The 18,593-nt window shown below is 35.1% G+C and overlaps 1 pseudogene; it reads left to right on the plus strand.

The window, feature by feature from the left end:
- Positions 1-1,503: 1,503 nt before the first annotated feature.
- Positions 1,504-1,603, plus strand: LOC138838599 (U6 spliceosomal RNA; annotated as a pseudogene).
- The last annotated feature ends 16,990 nt before the right edge of the window (positions 1,604-18,593 follow it).

The following is an 18,593-nucleotide window of genomic DNA, read 5'->3' on the forward strand; positions in this document are numbered from 1 at the left end:
GGGGCCCTGAAATATTATAGGAAATGAGAATTTGAGATTGTTCTTCAATTACTTTCTGTTGGCATATTGCGTGAGCCTAGATGAGAAGTCTTGCCCTTCTTATTTGATGATGCGGATAACTGGGATCCTAGGACCCCTGGGTCCTGCAGAAGAATAATACTTTTTAGACATAAAATCTGCAAAATTTGGGTATACTCAGTAGGAATGATTCAAAAATATGGAGAAAACAGTTTGGGACCAGCGAGTTAAAACAATAAACAGAGCAGCAGAGTAAAATCCCTTATAGATTAGAGGAAAACAGCATTGTTTTTTACCATGTGAATTCAGATGACCAAGAACACTTAGAAGGTATCCCAAGTTAATACCGAAGACATTTCATTGATACTTTTATATTCTAATATATATTCTAAACCTAATTAATTATATTCCAATTGTATTTATTGGAATAAATAAATATCAATGTAGTTCTCAAATTATCAACTGATTCTAGTAAGTTTCACTGTGTGAAATATAAAATCAGCATATAAATATAAAATATATAACTATATATAATATACTAAAAGGTACATGTTTTGCATTGTTCTGTTCTTGTTAGGATATCAAAAGCAACTCTTTTAAAGTTTTATTCCATTATCTCTATCTCAGTGTTTGGTAGAGTTAGGCCTAAAGATTTACGATTTGTAGATTTACAGACTGAGGCAAGAGGAAACAATGTGATAAAAACATTACCAATTTAAGGCCTAAAATCGAGGAGAAACATATGTACTGCTCCTGGAGCTATGGAAATATTTGGTGATATAAACGCAGTAGTGTAAGTTCCTTCCTGATTGGAAGGTAGACAGACCGGGACATTAGGTAATCATGCATATGAACAATTTTTCACCTTCTTGGCTTTAGCTACTTTTGAAATGTTAGGTATAATAAAAAATTATATTTTGAAAAAATACCTTCTAGTCTGAACAGTTCTGTCTGAACTGTTCATCTCTCTACGATCCCTTGTAGCTAAGATTAATTTTGTTGCAGTAAGACAACCTTTGCTGTCAGGGTAAGATATTCTGGTTGGTCTATTCCTACATGGAAGAATGGGAAAGAGTCAGGGAGACATTTTGTGCCAGTAAGACCTCATTTGGGAAATTTTAAGCTGCAGAAGTTTAGAAGTAGCTCTTGAGCAAGGCTTACTTTGAATCCCTTAGCTCCACAAAGCTAACTCAGTTCATAAATAAGTACTTGAAAAGCCATCACCTTTGGACCTAGCTATAAAGGCTTTAAAGTATGATCAGGTTTAAAATGAAAAAGACTTAAAATAGTCACGGACAAAAAAATGTTGAAATGTAAGCAATTGATTGAACAATATAAATATTTTCCACTATACTCAGAATTTTAGGGAAATAAGATCAATACCATTGTAGGAACAATAAAATTTCCTTGTTACAAATAAGCAACCAAAGTTATATGCCAATATTAAGATTGCATCATTAACTATTTAAATTTACAAGATACTACATGCTTCAGCAGCACATCTACCCAAATTACAACAATACAGAGAATAACATGACACTTCCACAAGGATGATATGGAAATTTGTGAAGTATTCTTCAGATTCAAGGAGTGAAATACAGTTATTAAAAAGTTGATTACAAAGATACAAGTGAAACAATACATGTAATTCATAGAATTAAAAGTTTGTCTTCAGTGTATTAACTCTTAACCTCAGAAAAGTCTTTACATAGCATAACCTTTACAAAACTTTTGAAATTAGATAACATTGTCATTTTATCCCAAAGAAATAAAATACTATAAAGACCTTGGAAAAAAGGAATCTTAAACTGTTTCTATATGGAATGCAATCTGAAAGTACACATTCATTAATGAACCTATATAATATAAATCAATGTAGAATTCAAAATATTATATTTGGAGAGAATGAAATAGATTATGGATATTATATGAACAGAATACAGACTATTTTAAAATAAACTTTTTCAGACAAGTACCAGAAATATCTTTAGCTTATGTACTACTCATTTCAACAGATAAGTTAAACCTATTTCTGATTTAAAAAAATCACAAACTCTGCAGAAATCATTATAGATATATACAAACAACTCTTGAATACATTTTGATATCAAAGTCAGGCAATTCACTTGGAAGAATACCATGAAATCTATGAATTTTTACAGTAAGATATTGCTGTTATTTTGTATTGTGAAAATATTTTGGAAGGACACAAAGGATGAAACGGCATTTTTGAAATTTAAGAAACTTAACCAAACCATTACAACTTACGAGAACAATTTGTTCAGCCTTCCACCACTTCATAGAGGTAGTGATACTTATTAACCTTTTGGCAATATCAAATGCAGTTTCTTCCAAGTTGTTCTTCAGACCTGGTTTGATAAAATGGTTCAACAGAAGGTGATCCAGCATACTTTTGCTACCTCTATTCCCAGCAGCAAGATGCAAGGGGGTCAAGAGGCATTTAGTTTGGTCATTGGTATCTGCATCATGATGAAGTAAGAAAGAAGCCACTCATATTATTCCACGTATAAGCACTGTGCATGGGTGTCCAGCCATCTACAGTTATTGCATGAATAGCTGCCTCGAGACAGTAACTCATGGACAATGTCTAAGTGTCCACTGTAGGATTGCCGATGAAGCGGGGTATACTCATCCTCATCCCTAGTATTCACATGAGTGGCTTTTTTGGAAAGTAGTGTCTGCACTGTAGTAAGCTGATTATTTTCGGCAGCCCAAAGAAGAAATTTTCTTGGATCCTTCTCCATCTTTTTTCTTGCAAATGATACCATATTTCACGTTTTCATCTTGTTCCTTGTCTTCATCAGAATTGCCTAACCATTGACTTTGAGTACCACTGGGAATGAGGTGCCCATGTATTTCACCAATAATTCACGTTGGTTGAACTGGTCAGAAAAATCCAATGAATTTTCTGCATCTGTTTTTTCACCATGATTTGTTTCCTCTTTTTCCGTTTTCTATTCTAAATTATTCTAACTGGAGAATAGGGAATTGATAGAGAACAGAGAAAGATTTTCCTCCATATTCAAAGTTATAGGCTGAAAATGATGGCAAGTGGTGTCTTCATGTCCAGCTTATTCTAGGAATGAGAAAATAGGACATAATGCCTTCTATGAAAATGCTTTGGGAAATGGCAGGGCAGAAAGTGAAATGATGCAAGCAAAAATATAAAAGCAAAAAAAATTAGGATAATTATAGAGCAATCATATTATCTATGAGAACCATGAAAAAGAGGAAGAGAAAGACAGATGTACAATGACCTAGCTAGCCACAAAATCCATGCCTCTGATCAATTTATAGTGGAAACAATTTTATTTTTTAAAAAGAGATGGAAATAGAATTTATGTACTTTCTTGAAATTAGTAAATACATTTTAGTAGCCTACACAAGAGACATAGCTTTGACTAAATTTGAGACAAGAAACTATTTTCTTGATAATTCTAGTAGCAGATCTGACAAATCAGTTGAATCAAACTTTTCCTGTAAAATGAACGAATGTGTCTATTCTAGAAAAGCAGCTAGAGAAGGAAGGCCGATTGTATGTGTGAAAAAATTTATGGAAAAAGGTATTGAGGATTACTTACTGGTGATCCACTTGCACAGGAAGCGTGATTCTGAACTATTGCATGCTGATTCTGAACTAGTGCTTTAATCATTATATTCTCCAAGAAGAAAAAGTGAGATTTAATTGATAGCAAAGACCCACATTTTGACTTCTCATTAAGCACCTTAAATCATCAAAATCACATGAAGACAATAGACAGGCCTACTTTTCTAGATGAAAACAAGTGTCTTAAAAAAACAAGGAATTTAAGTAGTCATACAAAGGACTTCGATTTACTACTGCACTATACTTTTTTTTCTAATGTTGGGCAACAATAAATAATGGACCTATTAGAAAGCTCTTATACCTCATATGTTCAATAGTGATTCCTCTTATATTATATCATGGTATTTTTTGTTTATGGCCTTAAGAAATTTACTACCATGAATTTCTGACAGGACAATATCATCAATGTACATCTTGCTTCTATACTCTGTTTTAAATTAGTATCTAAGTATGTGCATTAGATAACTATAGAGAAAAAAAGCCACACTGGAGGCTTTTGTCTTTAATCCAAGGTAATCAGAAAGAGGAAATCTGAGGATTGTGGTTTGAAACCACAACAAGCGGGAAAAAAAAGTCCATTTGAATCTGATTTGAAAGTAACCAGCAAAAGGTAGAAATGGAACTGTGGTACAAGCAGTAAAATGCTAGCCTTGAGAAAACTAAAACAAAAAATAACAAATTATGGGACAGAGCCAGGCCCTAAGATCAAGCCTTAGTATTAGCACCCAACAAATGAATTAATTAAAATAAATTAAGTGGTCACATGTGGAGAGGCAAGTAAAATTAAACATGCATGGAGACTAGATTGTGTATTATTTTGTAATAAAGGACTATCATTTGTAGTAAACAGCCATCTCCCTCTTTTGTGATACTCAATGCAGATCTGCCTCTCATTGAACTAACCTGGGAGGAGGATCACAAAATCCCGGGTAAAACAGAGCGTTTTTCTGCCTGCTCAAACAAACTGACTTAAGACACCAACCAAGCCACAGGAAAATCAAACACCACAAACAGACCAGAGACTCCAACAAGAGGCTGGTTATGGACACAAGGGATATACAACATTTTCCCACCCCTCCCCCCAAAAAAAATCAAAGAAGTTTTTTTTCTTTTTTTATAACTTTTATAAAAAAATTTCCATTTTTTTTTAATTTTTAATTTTTACCTGTTTTGAAAAATATTGTTTTCTAGTAACTTGTTTTTTCTTTCTCTTATAATTTTTATTTTAGAGGTATATGTGTGTGTGTGTGCGGTTTTTCTTTCTTTCTTTTTTTTTCTTTTCTTTTAATTTTTTTAAAAATCTTTTTTGTTTTTTGTTTATCTCTACTGAACTTCTGATCTTTTTTCTTTCTTTCTCATTCTCTTCACCCTTTCTTCTCTTTCGTTCTTCTTTATATGACTTAATTGCTGTTCTGCGCATCCTCAGATATACTCATAGTCGATAAATAGACCTTATCCCCAATTGTGGACACGGTTAATCCAGAAATTTATTACTCAATTCAAAACCTCTTAGACTTAAATTCCTTAATAGCAGTACTACCTCTTTATACCTATATAATACTTTAAGTATTTATTTCAGTTTTTCATATCTGCTTTATATCTGTTCTCTTTTCTAATTATATCAACATTCTTCTTGGAATATTTCGTTTTCAAATCTGTATAATTTTTAAGCATTGCTATGTTTAATTTTTAATTCTTACTCTTCTATTTTTTCTGGTCTCTTTTTTTCCCTTTCTCTTTCTTCATTTTTTCTCTCTCTCTACTTTCATCCTATCCAACCTATTTCCTGCTTTGAGATTAGGATTTAGTTAAGTCCCACATCTCTCTCTCTATTCCTATTTTTACCCACACCTCTCCCTAAACCTAATAATTTCTGGCTTACCAAATTCTTCTCTGTTGTTCATAGCCCATTAATATATAGTTTTTTTGATGCTGAATATATGTATCTGTTGAACTAGATTGTATCTGCAGACTATTGATTGTGCAAATTCAGACTTTGGTTTATGCTTGCATTAAGTTAGTGTTCTAGCACAAAACTGGTGTTATTTTCATCCCAAATGGGCAGAGTAAGCCAGAAAAACACAAGAAAAATGGGAAGTCTGGGTATCTCAACTCCCACTCATGATAATCAGGGGACAGAACAGATAAGAATAATCAAGAGGAGAGTTCCCAAATAGCTCTACCAACACTGCTGGCAAACATGGTAAATGAAAAGATTGAAAAAATACAAAGGACTCTGTATGAGTGTGATATGGAGAGAGAGGAGGCAAACCAAAGTTTTCTACAGGAATATCATGAGCATGAGGAAGCTACTCAAAAACTGATACAGGATTTGCGTGAGAATCTTGAGAAAACTCACAGAGAAATTCAGGAATGGTGTGAGCAGGCTGAGAACACTCAAAGAGAACTACAGGAATGTCGTGAACATGAGGAACATAAGCAAAGAGTAACACAGGAATTGAGAGAACAGGATGAGAATACACAAAGAACACTAAAGGCATTCATGGAATCCATTAACACAGAGCTGAAGGAGGTCAGGGATACCGCAAAGGGAATGCTGAATGGAACCCAACAGAATAAATGGGAGTCCAATGAAACAATAACCAATCAACTAAGTGATTAGAGAATAAACACCTAACACTAAATGAAGGAAATAAAGAAGCTCATACAAGATCTAAAATAAAGCTTCAACAAAGAATTTGAAGCGATCAAAGCTGACCAATTATAAGGAAAAGAAATAAAAAAACAAAGTAGAAAGTCTTGACAGAAGGTTAGAACATGCAGAAGATCGAATCTCGGGATTAAATACAGCCTAATATTATAGAGAAAGAACATACAACCATCCAAGACAAGTCCAAGATATGTGATAGATCTATCCAACACTTGGAAGACACCATCAGAAGGCCTAATCTAAGGATAATGGGTGTAGAGGAGCACCTAGAAACAGAATTTAATGGTAGGAAATTTGTTTAACAGGATCCTAGCAGACAACTTTCAAACACACAAAAAGATAGGCCTATTCAGATACAAGAAGCTTTTAGAACCCAAATAGACTAGACCTGAATAGGACATCCCACCGTCACATTATAATCCACACAGGGTCAATTCAGAACAAGGAAAAGATCCTTAAAGCTGTCAAGGAAAAAGAGATTAATCACCTATGAAGGGAAACCACTTAGAATCACCTCAGATTTCTCAGCAGAGACAATCAAAGCAAGAAGGGACTGGAATAAGGTATGCCAAGCCCTAAAAACAAACAACTATCAAACAAGAATATTGTACCCAGCTAAACTCTCCTTCATAACTGAAGGCCAAATAAAAACCTTCCACAGCAAATAAAAATTGAAACAATAGATCTCCACCATACCCTCCCTACAAAAGATTCTTAAAGACATCCTACACATAGAAAAACAACAAGACCCCAATAAAGGCCTAGAAACCTCACCCAAACAGAGAATCCAAAAACCATAGGAGGAACCAAGTAGCTGCAACACCCAAGAAGGTGGATTATATGGCAGGAACTACCAAATACCTCTCAGTCCTATCTCTCAACCTTAACAGACTTAACTCTCCAATTAAGTGACATAGACTATTTGGATTAAAAAAAACAAGATCCTTCTATCTGCTGCCTTCAGGAGTCACATCTTAACAGTAAAAACGAACACATTTTCAATGTCAAATGCTGAAACAAAATCTACCAAGCAAACGGCCCCCATACACAGGTGGGAGTTGCAAATCCAAATATCAGATAAAATAGACTTCAAATTAAAATTCCTGAGAACAGATAAAGAAGGTCACTATATACTAATTAAAGGATCTCTCCTTAGGATGATTTTACAATTCTAAATATCTATTCGCCAAACAACAGAGCACCCAAATTTATCCAAGAATCACTACTTTCCCTCAAATCCCATATAGATTCAAAGAAATTAATTGTTGGGGATTTTAACACACTATTTTCCCCACTAGATAGATCAACTTGGCAAAAACTCAACAGAGAAACCACAGATCTAAACAACTGCATAGATCAAATCGATTTCACAGACATCTACCGAATATTTCACCCAGCAGCATCAAAATACACGTTTTTCTCAGCGGCACATGACCATATTCTAAAATAGACCACATTTTAGGCCACAAAGCAAACTTGTCCAAATTCAGAAACATTGAAGTTATACCTTGCATTCTCTCAGACCACAAGGAAGTAAAATTAGAACTCAACACCAAAAGCCACCAAAGAAAGTACACTAACACATGGAGGCTGAACAACACACTGCTGTATCACAAGTGGGTCATAGAAGAGATTAAAAAGGTAAGTCAAATGTTCATGATATTCAACAAAAATGAGCACACAAATCACCAGCTCTGCTGGGACACAGCAAAGGCAGTACTCAGTGGCAAGTTTATAGCCCTGAGTTCCTACATCAACAAATTGGAGAGATCTGAAACGAAAAATTTAATGACACATCTGAACCTCCTTGAAAAAGAGCAGCAAGATAAACTCCAATCAAGTAGACAGAAAGAAATAATTAAAATTAAATCAGAATTAAATGAATTAGAATCCAAAAAAACTATAGAAAGAATAAACAAAACAACGAGTTGGTTCTTAAAAAAATTAACAAAATTGATAGACCCTTAGCAAATCTTATCAGAAAAAGAAGAGACAACACCCAAATAAATAAACTCAGAGAGGAGAATGGAAACATGAGCACAGAAACAACCAAGATTCAGGACATTATAAGGGAATACTTCTCAAAACTTTATCCTAATAAGGTTGAGAATTTGGCACAAATGGACATTTTCCTAGCAAATATTGACATGCCAAAACTAAACCACAATGAGTTAAATCATCTTAATAGGCCCATATCAAGCACTGAAATAGAAACAGCAATAAGAGACCTCCCAGCTAAGAAAAGTTCGGAACCAGATGGTTTTACAGCAGAATTCTACAAGTCCTTCAAAACAGAGCTCACACCAATACTCCTCCAAATCTTCAATGAAATTGAAAGAGAAAGTTCACTACCGAACTCATTCTATTAAGCTATCATAGCTCTCATCCCAAAACCTGGCAGGGCTCATCAAAAAAAGAGAACTATAGACCCAGTTTTTTTGATGAACATTGATGCAAAATTTCTCAACCAAATTTGGGACAATCGGCTTCAACAATTCATCCAAAAAAATCATACACCATGATCAAACAGGATTCATTTCAGGGATGCAAAGCTGGTTCAATATAGCAAATCAATCAATATAATGCATCACATCAACAGGAGCCAGGGTAAGAACCACATGGTTATCTCAATAGACGCAGAAAAAGCACTTGACAAGATCGAACAGCCCTTTATGATGAAAAATTAGGAATCCATGGAACATTCCTCAATAAAATAAAGGCTGTATATGACAAACCTACAGCCAGCATTATACTTAAGGGTGAAAAAGTAAAGCCAATTCCTCTGAAATCAGGAACAAGACAAAGATGTCCACTCTCTCCAATTCTCTTCAATCTAGTATTACAATGTCTAGCTACAGCAATAAAACAAGATGCAAACATAAAGGGGATCCAAATATGGAAAGAAGAAGTAAAACTCTCCCTCTTTGCAGATGACATAATCTTGTATTTAAAAAATCCCATAGACTCCACTTCCAAATTACCCAAAATGATTCACAACTTTGGCAATGTAGCAGGGTATAAAATTAACCCCCAAAAATCAATGACTTTTCTGTATCCCAACAATGAGGAAAGTGTGGCTGAAATAAAGAAAGCAACTCCATTTGTAATAGCCCCACAAAAATAAAATACCTAGGAATTAACCAAAGAATTGAAGGACCTCTATGATGAAAACTTTAAAAACTTGAAAAAGGAAATCAAAAGCGAACTTAGAAAATGGCAAAAACTCCCATGCACCTGTATTGGATAGATAAACATCATGAAAATGGCAATACTTCCCAAGGCTATCTAAAAATTCAATGTGATACCTATCCAAATTCCAACGTCATTCTTCAAGGAAATAGAAGAGGCAATCCAAAAATTCATATGGGACAATAAAAGACCCCGAATAGCAAAAACACTCCTGTATGGAAATAACGCTGCTGGAGGAATATCAATTCGAAATTTCAAACTCTACTATGAAGCCATAGTAATCAAAAGAGCTTGGTACTGGCACAAGAACAGACCTCAGGACCAATGGAATAGAATTGAAAACCCAGATATGAACCTACAGACCTATAGCCATTAATTTTCGATAAGGGAGCTAAAAAAATAGAATGGAAGAAAGACAGCCTTTTCTGTAAATGGTGATGGCAAAATTGGTTAACAACCTGTAGAAAACTAAAGCTAGATCCTTATATATCACCCTGCACTAGAATCAACTTCAAATGGATCAGACCTCAGAGTCAAAACAGACACATTGAAAATATTAAAGTATGGAATAGGAGAAACCCTAGGTCTCCTTGGCACAGGACGAAATTTTCTTAATTGAGACCTAGAAACGCAACAAATCAAAGAAAGGTTGGACAAATGGGATTGCATGAAGTTGAAGAGCTTGTGCCTGGCAAAGGAAATAGCTAGAAAGATCAATAGAAAGCCCACAGATTGGGAGAAGATCTTCACTAGCCATACAATGGACAAGGGTCTCATATCTAAAATATACTAGGAACTCAAAAAATTAAATCCCCCAACAACAAATCCTCAAAGAAACAATTGTCCAATAAATAAGCGGGCTAAAGACTTAAAGAGAAACTTCTCCAAAGAGGAAAGAAGGATGGCCAATAGACACATGAAGAAATGCTCAACCTCTCTAGCCATAAAAGAAATGCAAATCAAAACAACATTAAGAAAACACCTCACCCCAATTAGAAGGGCAAAAATCAAGATCTCTAATAACAAAACATGCTGGAGGGGATGTGGACAGAAAGGATACTTACTGCATTGTTGGTGGGAGTGTAAACTTGTTCAACCACTTTAGAAATCAGTATGGAGGTTCCTCAAAAAACTCCACATAGAGCTCCCCTATGACCCAACAATTCCACTTTTGGGTATTTACCCAAATGATCACAAACAAGACCATACTAAAGGTAACAGCAAAACTATGTTTATTGCAGAATTATTTACCACAGCTAAGATATGGAACCAACACAGATGCCCCTCAGTAGATGAATGGATCAAGAAAATGTGGTGTATTTACACAATGGAATTCTATGCCTCCATCAGAAAGAATGACTTGCCCCATTTTTTTTGGAAATCGAAAGACTTGGAAAAAATCATATTAAGTGAATTAAGCCAAGCCCAAAGGAACATAGGTCCCATGGTCTCCCTTAGTTGCAACATCTAGTATATGTCTGAGTCAAGCAGAAAAGGTCAGATAAGGTGATGTTAGGGAGATGAACCCTAAGATATGTAGTCAAATGGTTTTTGTTTTCTTTCATGCGATTGTATCTAATGCATTTATAAGATTATTTCTTTGTTGCGTTGTATGTTCCTCCCCCACAGTATAATCTGTGCTTTCACTGTATTTGATGTCGGTATAAATTGTGGAGGGGAAGGGGAAAAACAAGTCCTTAAAATAGGGATACAGATGGACCCATTGCAGCAATGAGAAGTACAAGTTGTTATATCGAAAATGAACTTTACAACTTTGGTGGTAGTGGCAGGTAGAATTGCCTGGGGGTTGTTGGGGGGAGGATGGGAAGTGATGGGAAGGGGAAACAAAGGAGGAGGCTACAATGCTTGGTATGAAATGTACTCATTATCTTGCCCATGTAATTGTAACTCCTCTGTACAGTATTTTCACAATAAATATATAAAATTTAAATAATTTAATAAAAAAGATGGATGAACATATAGATTACACATCCTGAGTGTCCCCTGTTAGAAATGTGACCTTAATCTGGATGCTGGTGGCTCATGCCTATAATCCTAGCTGCTCACGAGGCTGTGATCTGAGGATTGCAGTTCAAATCCAGCAGAAGTAGGACAGTTTCTGAGGCACCTATCTCCATTATGCACCAGAAGCCTGCAAGTGGCATTGTGACTCAAATGGTAGATCGCTAGCCTTGAACTAAAGAGCAGAGTGACATTAAACCATGGTTGCTAATCACAAAAATTTGTAAAACATAGAATGGAATAATAATTCTGGTTTCAAGCAAGTCAAATATTATAATCCCTGGTCTCTCAATGTGGCCTTCGTTCCAATTATATCCATGCTCTTATATTTGACTTGTTTTGAAACCAGAATTATTATTCCATTCTATGTTTTACAAATTTTTGTGATTAGCAACCATGATTTAGTGCTAGAAGATGAAAAAGAGTGGAGTCATCCTTCATGGTCCAGTTAGTAATAATGTTTCTCTATATTACTCCCATAGATCTACATACTGTTCTTTACTTTATTGTTTCAAATTTGTCTTGTTTTCAGAGTCTTCTACAGTATATTAAACCATTATACTTAAACACAGAACTTTTTTCCCCCTATTACTCCTATTACTCCTATTGTTTAGTCTACTGTTAACTTATGGGAAATAATGCACAACACACACTCACAAAAATACATACAAAATACCCCATTTCTGAGAACCTTCTTCCCAGTTAATATTGGCGTTAACTTACAGAGCACTTATCAAATTTGAACTTAATGTACTCCTGGATAATGTTTTTTCATGTTTTCTTTATTTTAAAAATAGTGTACAAATGGGTTAGATTTACATAAGTAAGGTAGTGAATACATTTCCTATCGAGCATTCTTACCTCCTCTTTTGTTTTTCACCTGCCATCCATACCCTCCTCATCTTCCCAACTCCTTGTTACCCTCCATAAGCTGTAAAGTTCATTTTCTACATAGTATCTTGTTCATTTCACTGTTACAATGGGTCATCCTGTAGCCTTGTTTCAGCATTTTGTTATTTTCTTTCCCCTCCCCACAGTAGAAAAATGTATATACAAGATTCAGGGCACTGACATCAAATACAGGGAAAACAGGGTTTATACCACATAGAAGAGAAATAAAAAATCATATAGTACATTTTAGATACATTAAAACTAGTAACAAGGAAGAAAAATTGAGACCCTATCTTCAGGTTCATTTCACTTAACATCATCTTATATGGCTATATGTACATGCATAATGTTTTTATAAGCCATTTAAATTCCATATTTTCTCTTTACTTAGTTGTCTCTGAAACACATGTTACCTCATGACCAAAGATGTCTCTGTGCTATTTGAATGAAGCCAGAAAACATTCATTTTACCAAGGGCAGCACCATAGATTGATACTGGAAGTAACTGGAAGGAACTTTTATTGCAAATGGAAACTGATCCCAAGAGAGGAATTGAACATAGAGAAATTACAAAGTTCAAATTAATTTGTACAAGAAAAGAATCCAAGGCTTGAAGGAAACTCTGTCCCTGACTTTTTCGAGTGTGCTATTTACTGATATAAAACTTGTCTGTAAACTTCTAATTGAGAGTATTACAAAAGGAAATAATGTGTCATTTGTAGGCCAGCAAAGAACAAAAGGAAATAATGTTGTTTTAAAAGTGTTCTACTGAAAATAAACAAAGACATGGAGGTTTTAAAGTGTCTTATGCATGGATACTTCACTCCTGAGATGATTTTCTTGCTGCAGGTGTCAGTTATCAATTCCTTTGGTCTGGTCCTGAGTTTTCCATAGCAATAAGTATTTGAAAAATCAGGAACCAGTGAGTATGATCAGCAAAAGGAGCCTGTTTTCAAACCAATGCTTTAAGGATGGTCCCAAAGAAATATGTGCGGGTTTTTTTTTTGCTTGCTTATTTGTTTGTTTAGTTTATGGGTTCTGGGGCTTGAACTCAGAGGCTAGGCCATGTCCCTGAACAATACCGTCTTCCCTGTCCAACTGCCCCCAAAACTAGTACTCTACTGCTTGAGCCAAAACTCCACTTCTGTTTTTTGTCGTGTTTAAATACAGATAAGAATTTGCCAGACTCTCCTGCCTGGGTTGGATTTAAATTGAGATAGTAAGAAAGCCAAGTGACATCAACTGTATCAAGATTTCTGTTTTGAACCCAGAAATACTAGATGAAGTTTAATATGAAGCTAATATTTGACAATTTTTTCAAAGAACAGAATTTGTCCAACAAAGAAGCCATAACTTAAATAATCAGAGAAAGTAGGTGCACTGAATCATTTTGGAATTATGTTTTTCAGCTTGGGAAAATAACTATTGATGTCGTAGTTTCTTTCGGGAAAATTAAAGTTATATTTGCATTTTTTTTGTTGACCATGGGTGTTGAACTCTGATGCTGGGCACTGTCTCTCAGCTCTTCAGCTCCAGTTGAACACTCTACCACTTTATGTACAGCAGCACTTCCGGGTTTCTGGTGATTATTGGAAGATCAAGTTCTCATGGAATTTCCTGACCAGGCTGGATTTGAACTGCAATCCTCTGGTCTCAAACGCCTGCTTAGCTAGGATTACAGGTGTTAGTCACTAGCACATAGCTCATATTTGCACTTATGTGCACTTAATGACAATATTTAGACAAAGAATGGAAATTTGAATCAAATGGTGACAATGTAGGATTTCAGAAAAATTGAGGTAGCAATAATTATGTCATCCTTTTCCATGTTGTTACATTAATAACTCATGAGCTATGGGACTCTTACTTTAGCATCCTCTCTTCTCTGGGTATGTGGACTTAGTATCAGAATTTTTTCATAGAGAAATAGAGAAAGACTGAGATGTTTAGAATGCCAAGGAGATCGGGTATGAAAGAACAGCATAGAGGGAGATACAATTTATCACACAGCGATTAAGACCTAGCAATATCTAGTATATGTCTGAATGAAGCAGAAAAGGTCAGATAAGTTGATGTTAGGGAAATGAACCCTAAGATATGTTTTCAAATGTTTTTTTTTTCCTTCATGTGATTATTTCTAACACATTTATAAGATTATTTCTTTGTTGCTTTGTATGTCCCTCCTGCACAGTATAAGCTGTGCTTTCACTGTATTTGATGTCGGTATAATTTGTGGAGGGGAAGGGGAAATACATATCGTTTAAATAGGGATACAGTTGGACCCATTGCAATAATGAGATGTACAAGTCGTTATGTCAAAAACGAACTTTACAACTTTGGTGCGGGGGGGGGGGGGGCGGGGGGAAGTGGGGTGGATTGGGTGCGGGTCGGAGGGAGGATGGGAAGTGATGGGAAGGGGAAACAAAGGAGGAGGCTACAATGCTTTAAAGAAATGTACTCATTATCTTGCCCATGTAATTATACCCCTCTGTACAGTATTTTCACAATTAAATAAGAGCTAGCCTAAGAGATTTAGAATAGTAAAGGCAATGAGGAATAAGCCTAGTTGATACTTAATTCTTCAATACAAAAAATGGTTCCCTAGAACTATTTCTGTTACACCTTAGTTATTAGTATCTTTTTTTTCTTCCATCTGGAGTTATTTCTTGTCTTCTGTCAAAACCATTAATTAGCCTCTACATTTTTGGTGCCATGATTGACCAAAAAGTTTTCCAAATTTCACTTTTACTACCCTTCTCATTGTGATTAGCAGTGAACACTCAAAAGCCTGGCATCTTTGAATTTACTGGATTAATCTTAACCAGATATCTAAGCACATTCCTGGCATTAATTGTCATGACCTATTAACAATTTTTTTCAACACAGTATTCTAATATAGGTAAAGTACATGAATTAAGAAGTATTGCCAGGAATCCGTATGGAAGAAGTAATTGTGTATTCCAAATATGAGTTCTTTATTTTGCATTTAATAACTAAATGACTTTTTTGCCAGTCCTGGGGCTTGAACTCGGGGCCAGGGAACTGTTCCTGAACTTTTTTTTTTTTTTTTTTTTTTTTGCTCAAGGATAGCACTCCACCACTTGAGCCACAGCACTACTTCAGGTGTTTCTTTTTCTGTTTATTTGGTACTGAGGAATTGAAACCAGGATATCATGCATGTGAGGCAATACCTGTACCAGGAAGCCACACTCCCAGAACCTTAAATGAGTTTCTTAAGATGGCATTACTTTTTCTTTCCATTACTATGTATTATAATTTTGGCCAGGTGATAGAAAGAAGTGGAAAACAATACTAAGTCCAGTGAGATTGACATTCCTAGCACATCACTAAGGAAGTACAGTGTTAGGGCTGTTGCATGTGATATTTCCAGTCCTCTCCAACATCCATAACATTCTCCTTCCACATTCAAGGTCCAGAGGCAAATATCTGAGCCGTTTTATTTATTAGGTCTGTTTCCTAGAATGAAAGAAGGAGGATGCAGAAGGTGATGGTGAAAAAAAATTTATATTGGCTCCTTGTCCATATTTTTTTTCATTTTAAAAAAGTGCTACTGATGGATCCTATTTATATCTAATTGAGTATACTATCTACATCAGATGCAGATAAATGGAGACATTTATTCTGGTGGATAGTCACATATATTTGTATGGGTTTTTTTTTAACTGTATTTTTTTTCCTTTCTTTTTTGGTACTGGAGATCAAACCCAGGTTGTTTAGGCAAGCACTTTAGGCAAGCACTTTACCACTGAGCTAACTCCCAGGCAGATAATCACATATATTAACAAAAGCCATTTCTAGGAAAAAAGATACTAGGTAAGAAAGAATAAAGTATTGTCTATAAAATGGTTTCTATTCCTAGCAGAACAAAATTTAGTATTGAAATGATTACTGCTGCTTTCTTTGAGATTTTATGCTGAGTATGAAAATTTTCTCTAATTCCTGTAACATCCAAGAATAAAAGACATGATTTGAAGATCTCAATGGTTTCATAATCAAGGTACGTAATAGCTTCTTTCCTGCAGAGACGTGTAATGGCAAGTATGATTGATTGTATTATAGTTCTATTTTTTCATCTTTATCTCAAGTGATGCATATCTTGGCATATTACTCTATGTTCTGGATCAGCTCTCTGTAGGTGAGATTTACCTCTACTCTGCAATGTCAAGGTGGATCATGTGACTTACTTTAGCTTACAAATATGAACCAGAAGTGGTGAAAGACTATTTCTAGGGGAAGATTTCTATCTGATTTTCTGTGTCTAACAGCTGACTTGTTTTCCCATAGCTAAAAAAAATATCATGTCTCCAGAGGGAGTCTTCCTTCAACTTATATACTGGAGAATATAGCAGGCGAAATTGAGGCAAAACTCAAATACAGCCACATACATATAACACAGTAAGAACTAAGCTAATACTATAATATGATACTAAGATATTAGTTTCCTATCATCCTAGTATACCTTTATGATAGTTGATTAAAGCATACCAGAATTTAACAAATAATAAACAAGTATTAAAGAGATAACTTTTCCTGTTTGATGCTATTACATTTTTTTATAAATGAGCATTCTCCATGTGATCACTTGTGTGATTATCTTGCTCTATAGATGGGTTTAATCAATCTAGAGCACTGTAACTAATAACCACAATCATTATCCAGACCTTGTGATTGAGATGAGGAAGAACAAAATATCTAGATTTTTCTCTATTCATCTTCTCCTTTTTCTAGTGTGAATTCTCATCTTTTCTCCCAATTCTACTATTAATAAAGGAAGAATGGCACATTGTGGATATCAAACAAAAGGCTTCAAAGCAAGAATTTCATTTTTTTCAGAAATAGGTGAAATCAATCAGAGTTGCTTGAGGAAGAATAAAAACATGATGTTTACCCCTGTCTGGCTTCCACCATAGTGTCTGAACATGACTTTAAATATCTAATAAGCATTTTGCCTTGGATAATTTAAAAAATATTTTTTCAAAGAAATAGCAATTTTTTAAAATGTTTTAAATTAATTTAAAATAGTCACTTAACATTGACATTGTATGAGTTGAGAGGCTAAATTTTATCAAAATCTAAACAAAATGAAAAATAGATGATTTTAAGATAAATAGCTTGTAAGTACATTTTTAATGTGACAGCTTTTTTCTTCTTTTCCTCTCGACACTGATTCAACTTCAAAAAGCGGTTCATTCTGTCCACATCCCCTCCAGCATCTGTTGTTATTAGAGTTCTTCATTATAGCCATTCTCACTGGGGTGAGGTGGTATCTCAATATTGTTTTGATTTGAATTTCTTTTATGGCTAAGGAAGTTGAGCATTTCTTCATGTGTATATTGGCCATCCTTCTTTCCTCTTCAGAGAAGTTTCTCTTTCAGTATTTAGCCCTTATTTATTGGACAATAGTTACTTTGAGGATTTGTTTTTGGGAGATTTAATTTTTGAGTTCCAGGTATATTTTAGATGTGAGACCCTTGTCCACTGTATGGCAAGTGAAGATCTTCTCCCAATCCGTGGGTTTTCTAATGATCTTGCTAGCTGCATTCTTTGACATGCAGAAGCTCTGGAATTTCATTCAATCCCATTTGTCCAACCTTTCTTGGTCCCTATTAAGAAAATTTCGGCCTGTGCCAAGGGTTCCCCTTATTCCATCCTGTAATGCTTTCAGAGTGTCTGTTTTGACTCCGAGGTCCTTGATCCATCTGGTGCAGGGTGATATATAAGTCTAGCTTTAGCTTTCTACATGTGATTATCCATTTTTTCCATCGCCATTTACTGAAGAGTTGTTGTTCTTCCATTCTATTTTGTTAGCTCCATTATCAAAGATTAGACAGCTATTGGTCTTTAGGTTCATTTCGGGGTTTTCAATTCTATTCCATTTGTCTTGAGGTCTGTCCTTGTGCCAGCACCAAGCTGTTGTGAATACTATGGCTTTGTAGTAGAGTTGAAATTTGGTATTGATATTCCTCCAGCACTATTATTTCTGTTAAGGATCATTTTTCGTATTTGGGAACCTCACTTTATTTTTGGTGGGAGTGTAAACTTGTTCAACCACTTTGGAAAGTAGTATGGCAGTTCCTCAAAAGACTCCACATAAAGCTCCCCTATTACCCAGTAATCCCACTTTTGGTCATTTACCCAAATGATCAAAAACAA

The sequence above is a fragment of the Dipodomys merriami genome, unplaced genomic scaffold (assembly GCF_024711535.1).
Source record: "Dipodomys merriami isolate MVZ:Mamm:240054 unplaced genomic scaffold, mDipMer1.0.p SCAF_284, whole genome shotgun sequence".
Classification (NCBI taxonomy): domain Eukaryota; kingdom Metazoa; phylum Chordata; class Mammalia; order Rodentia; family Heteromyidae; genus Dipodomys; species Dipodomys merriami.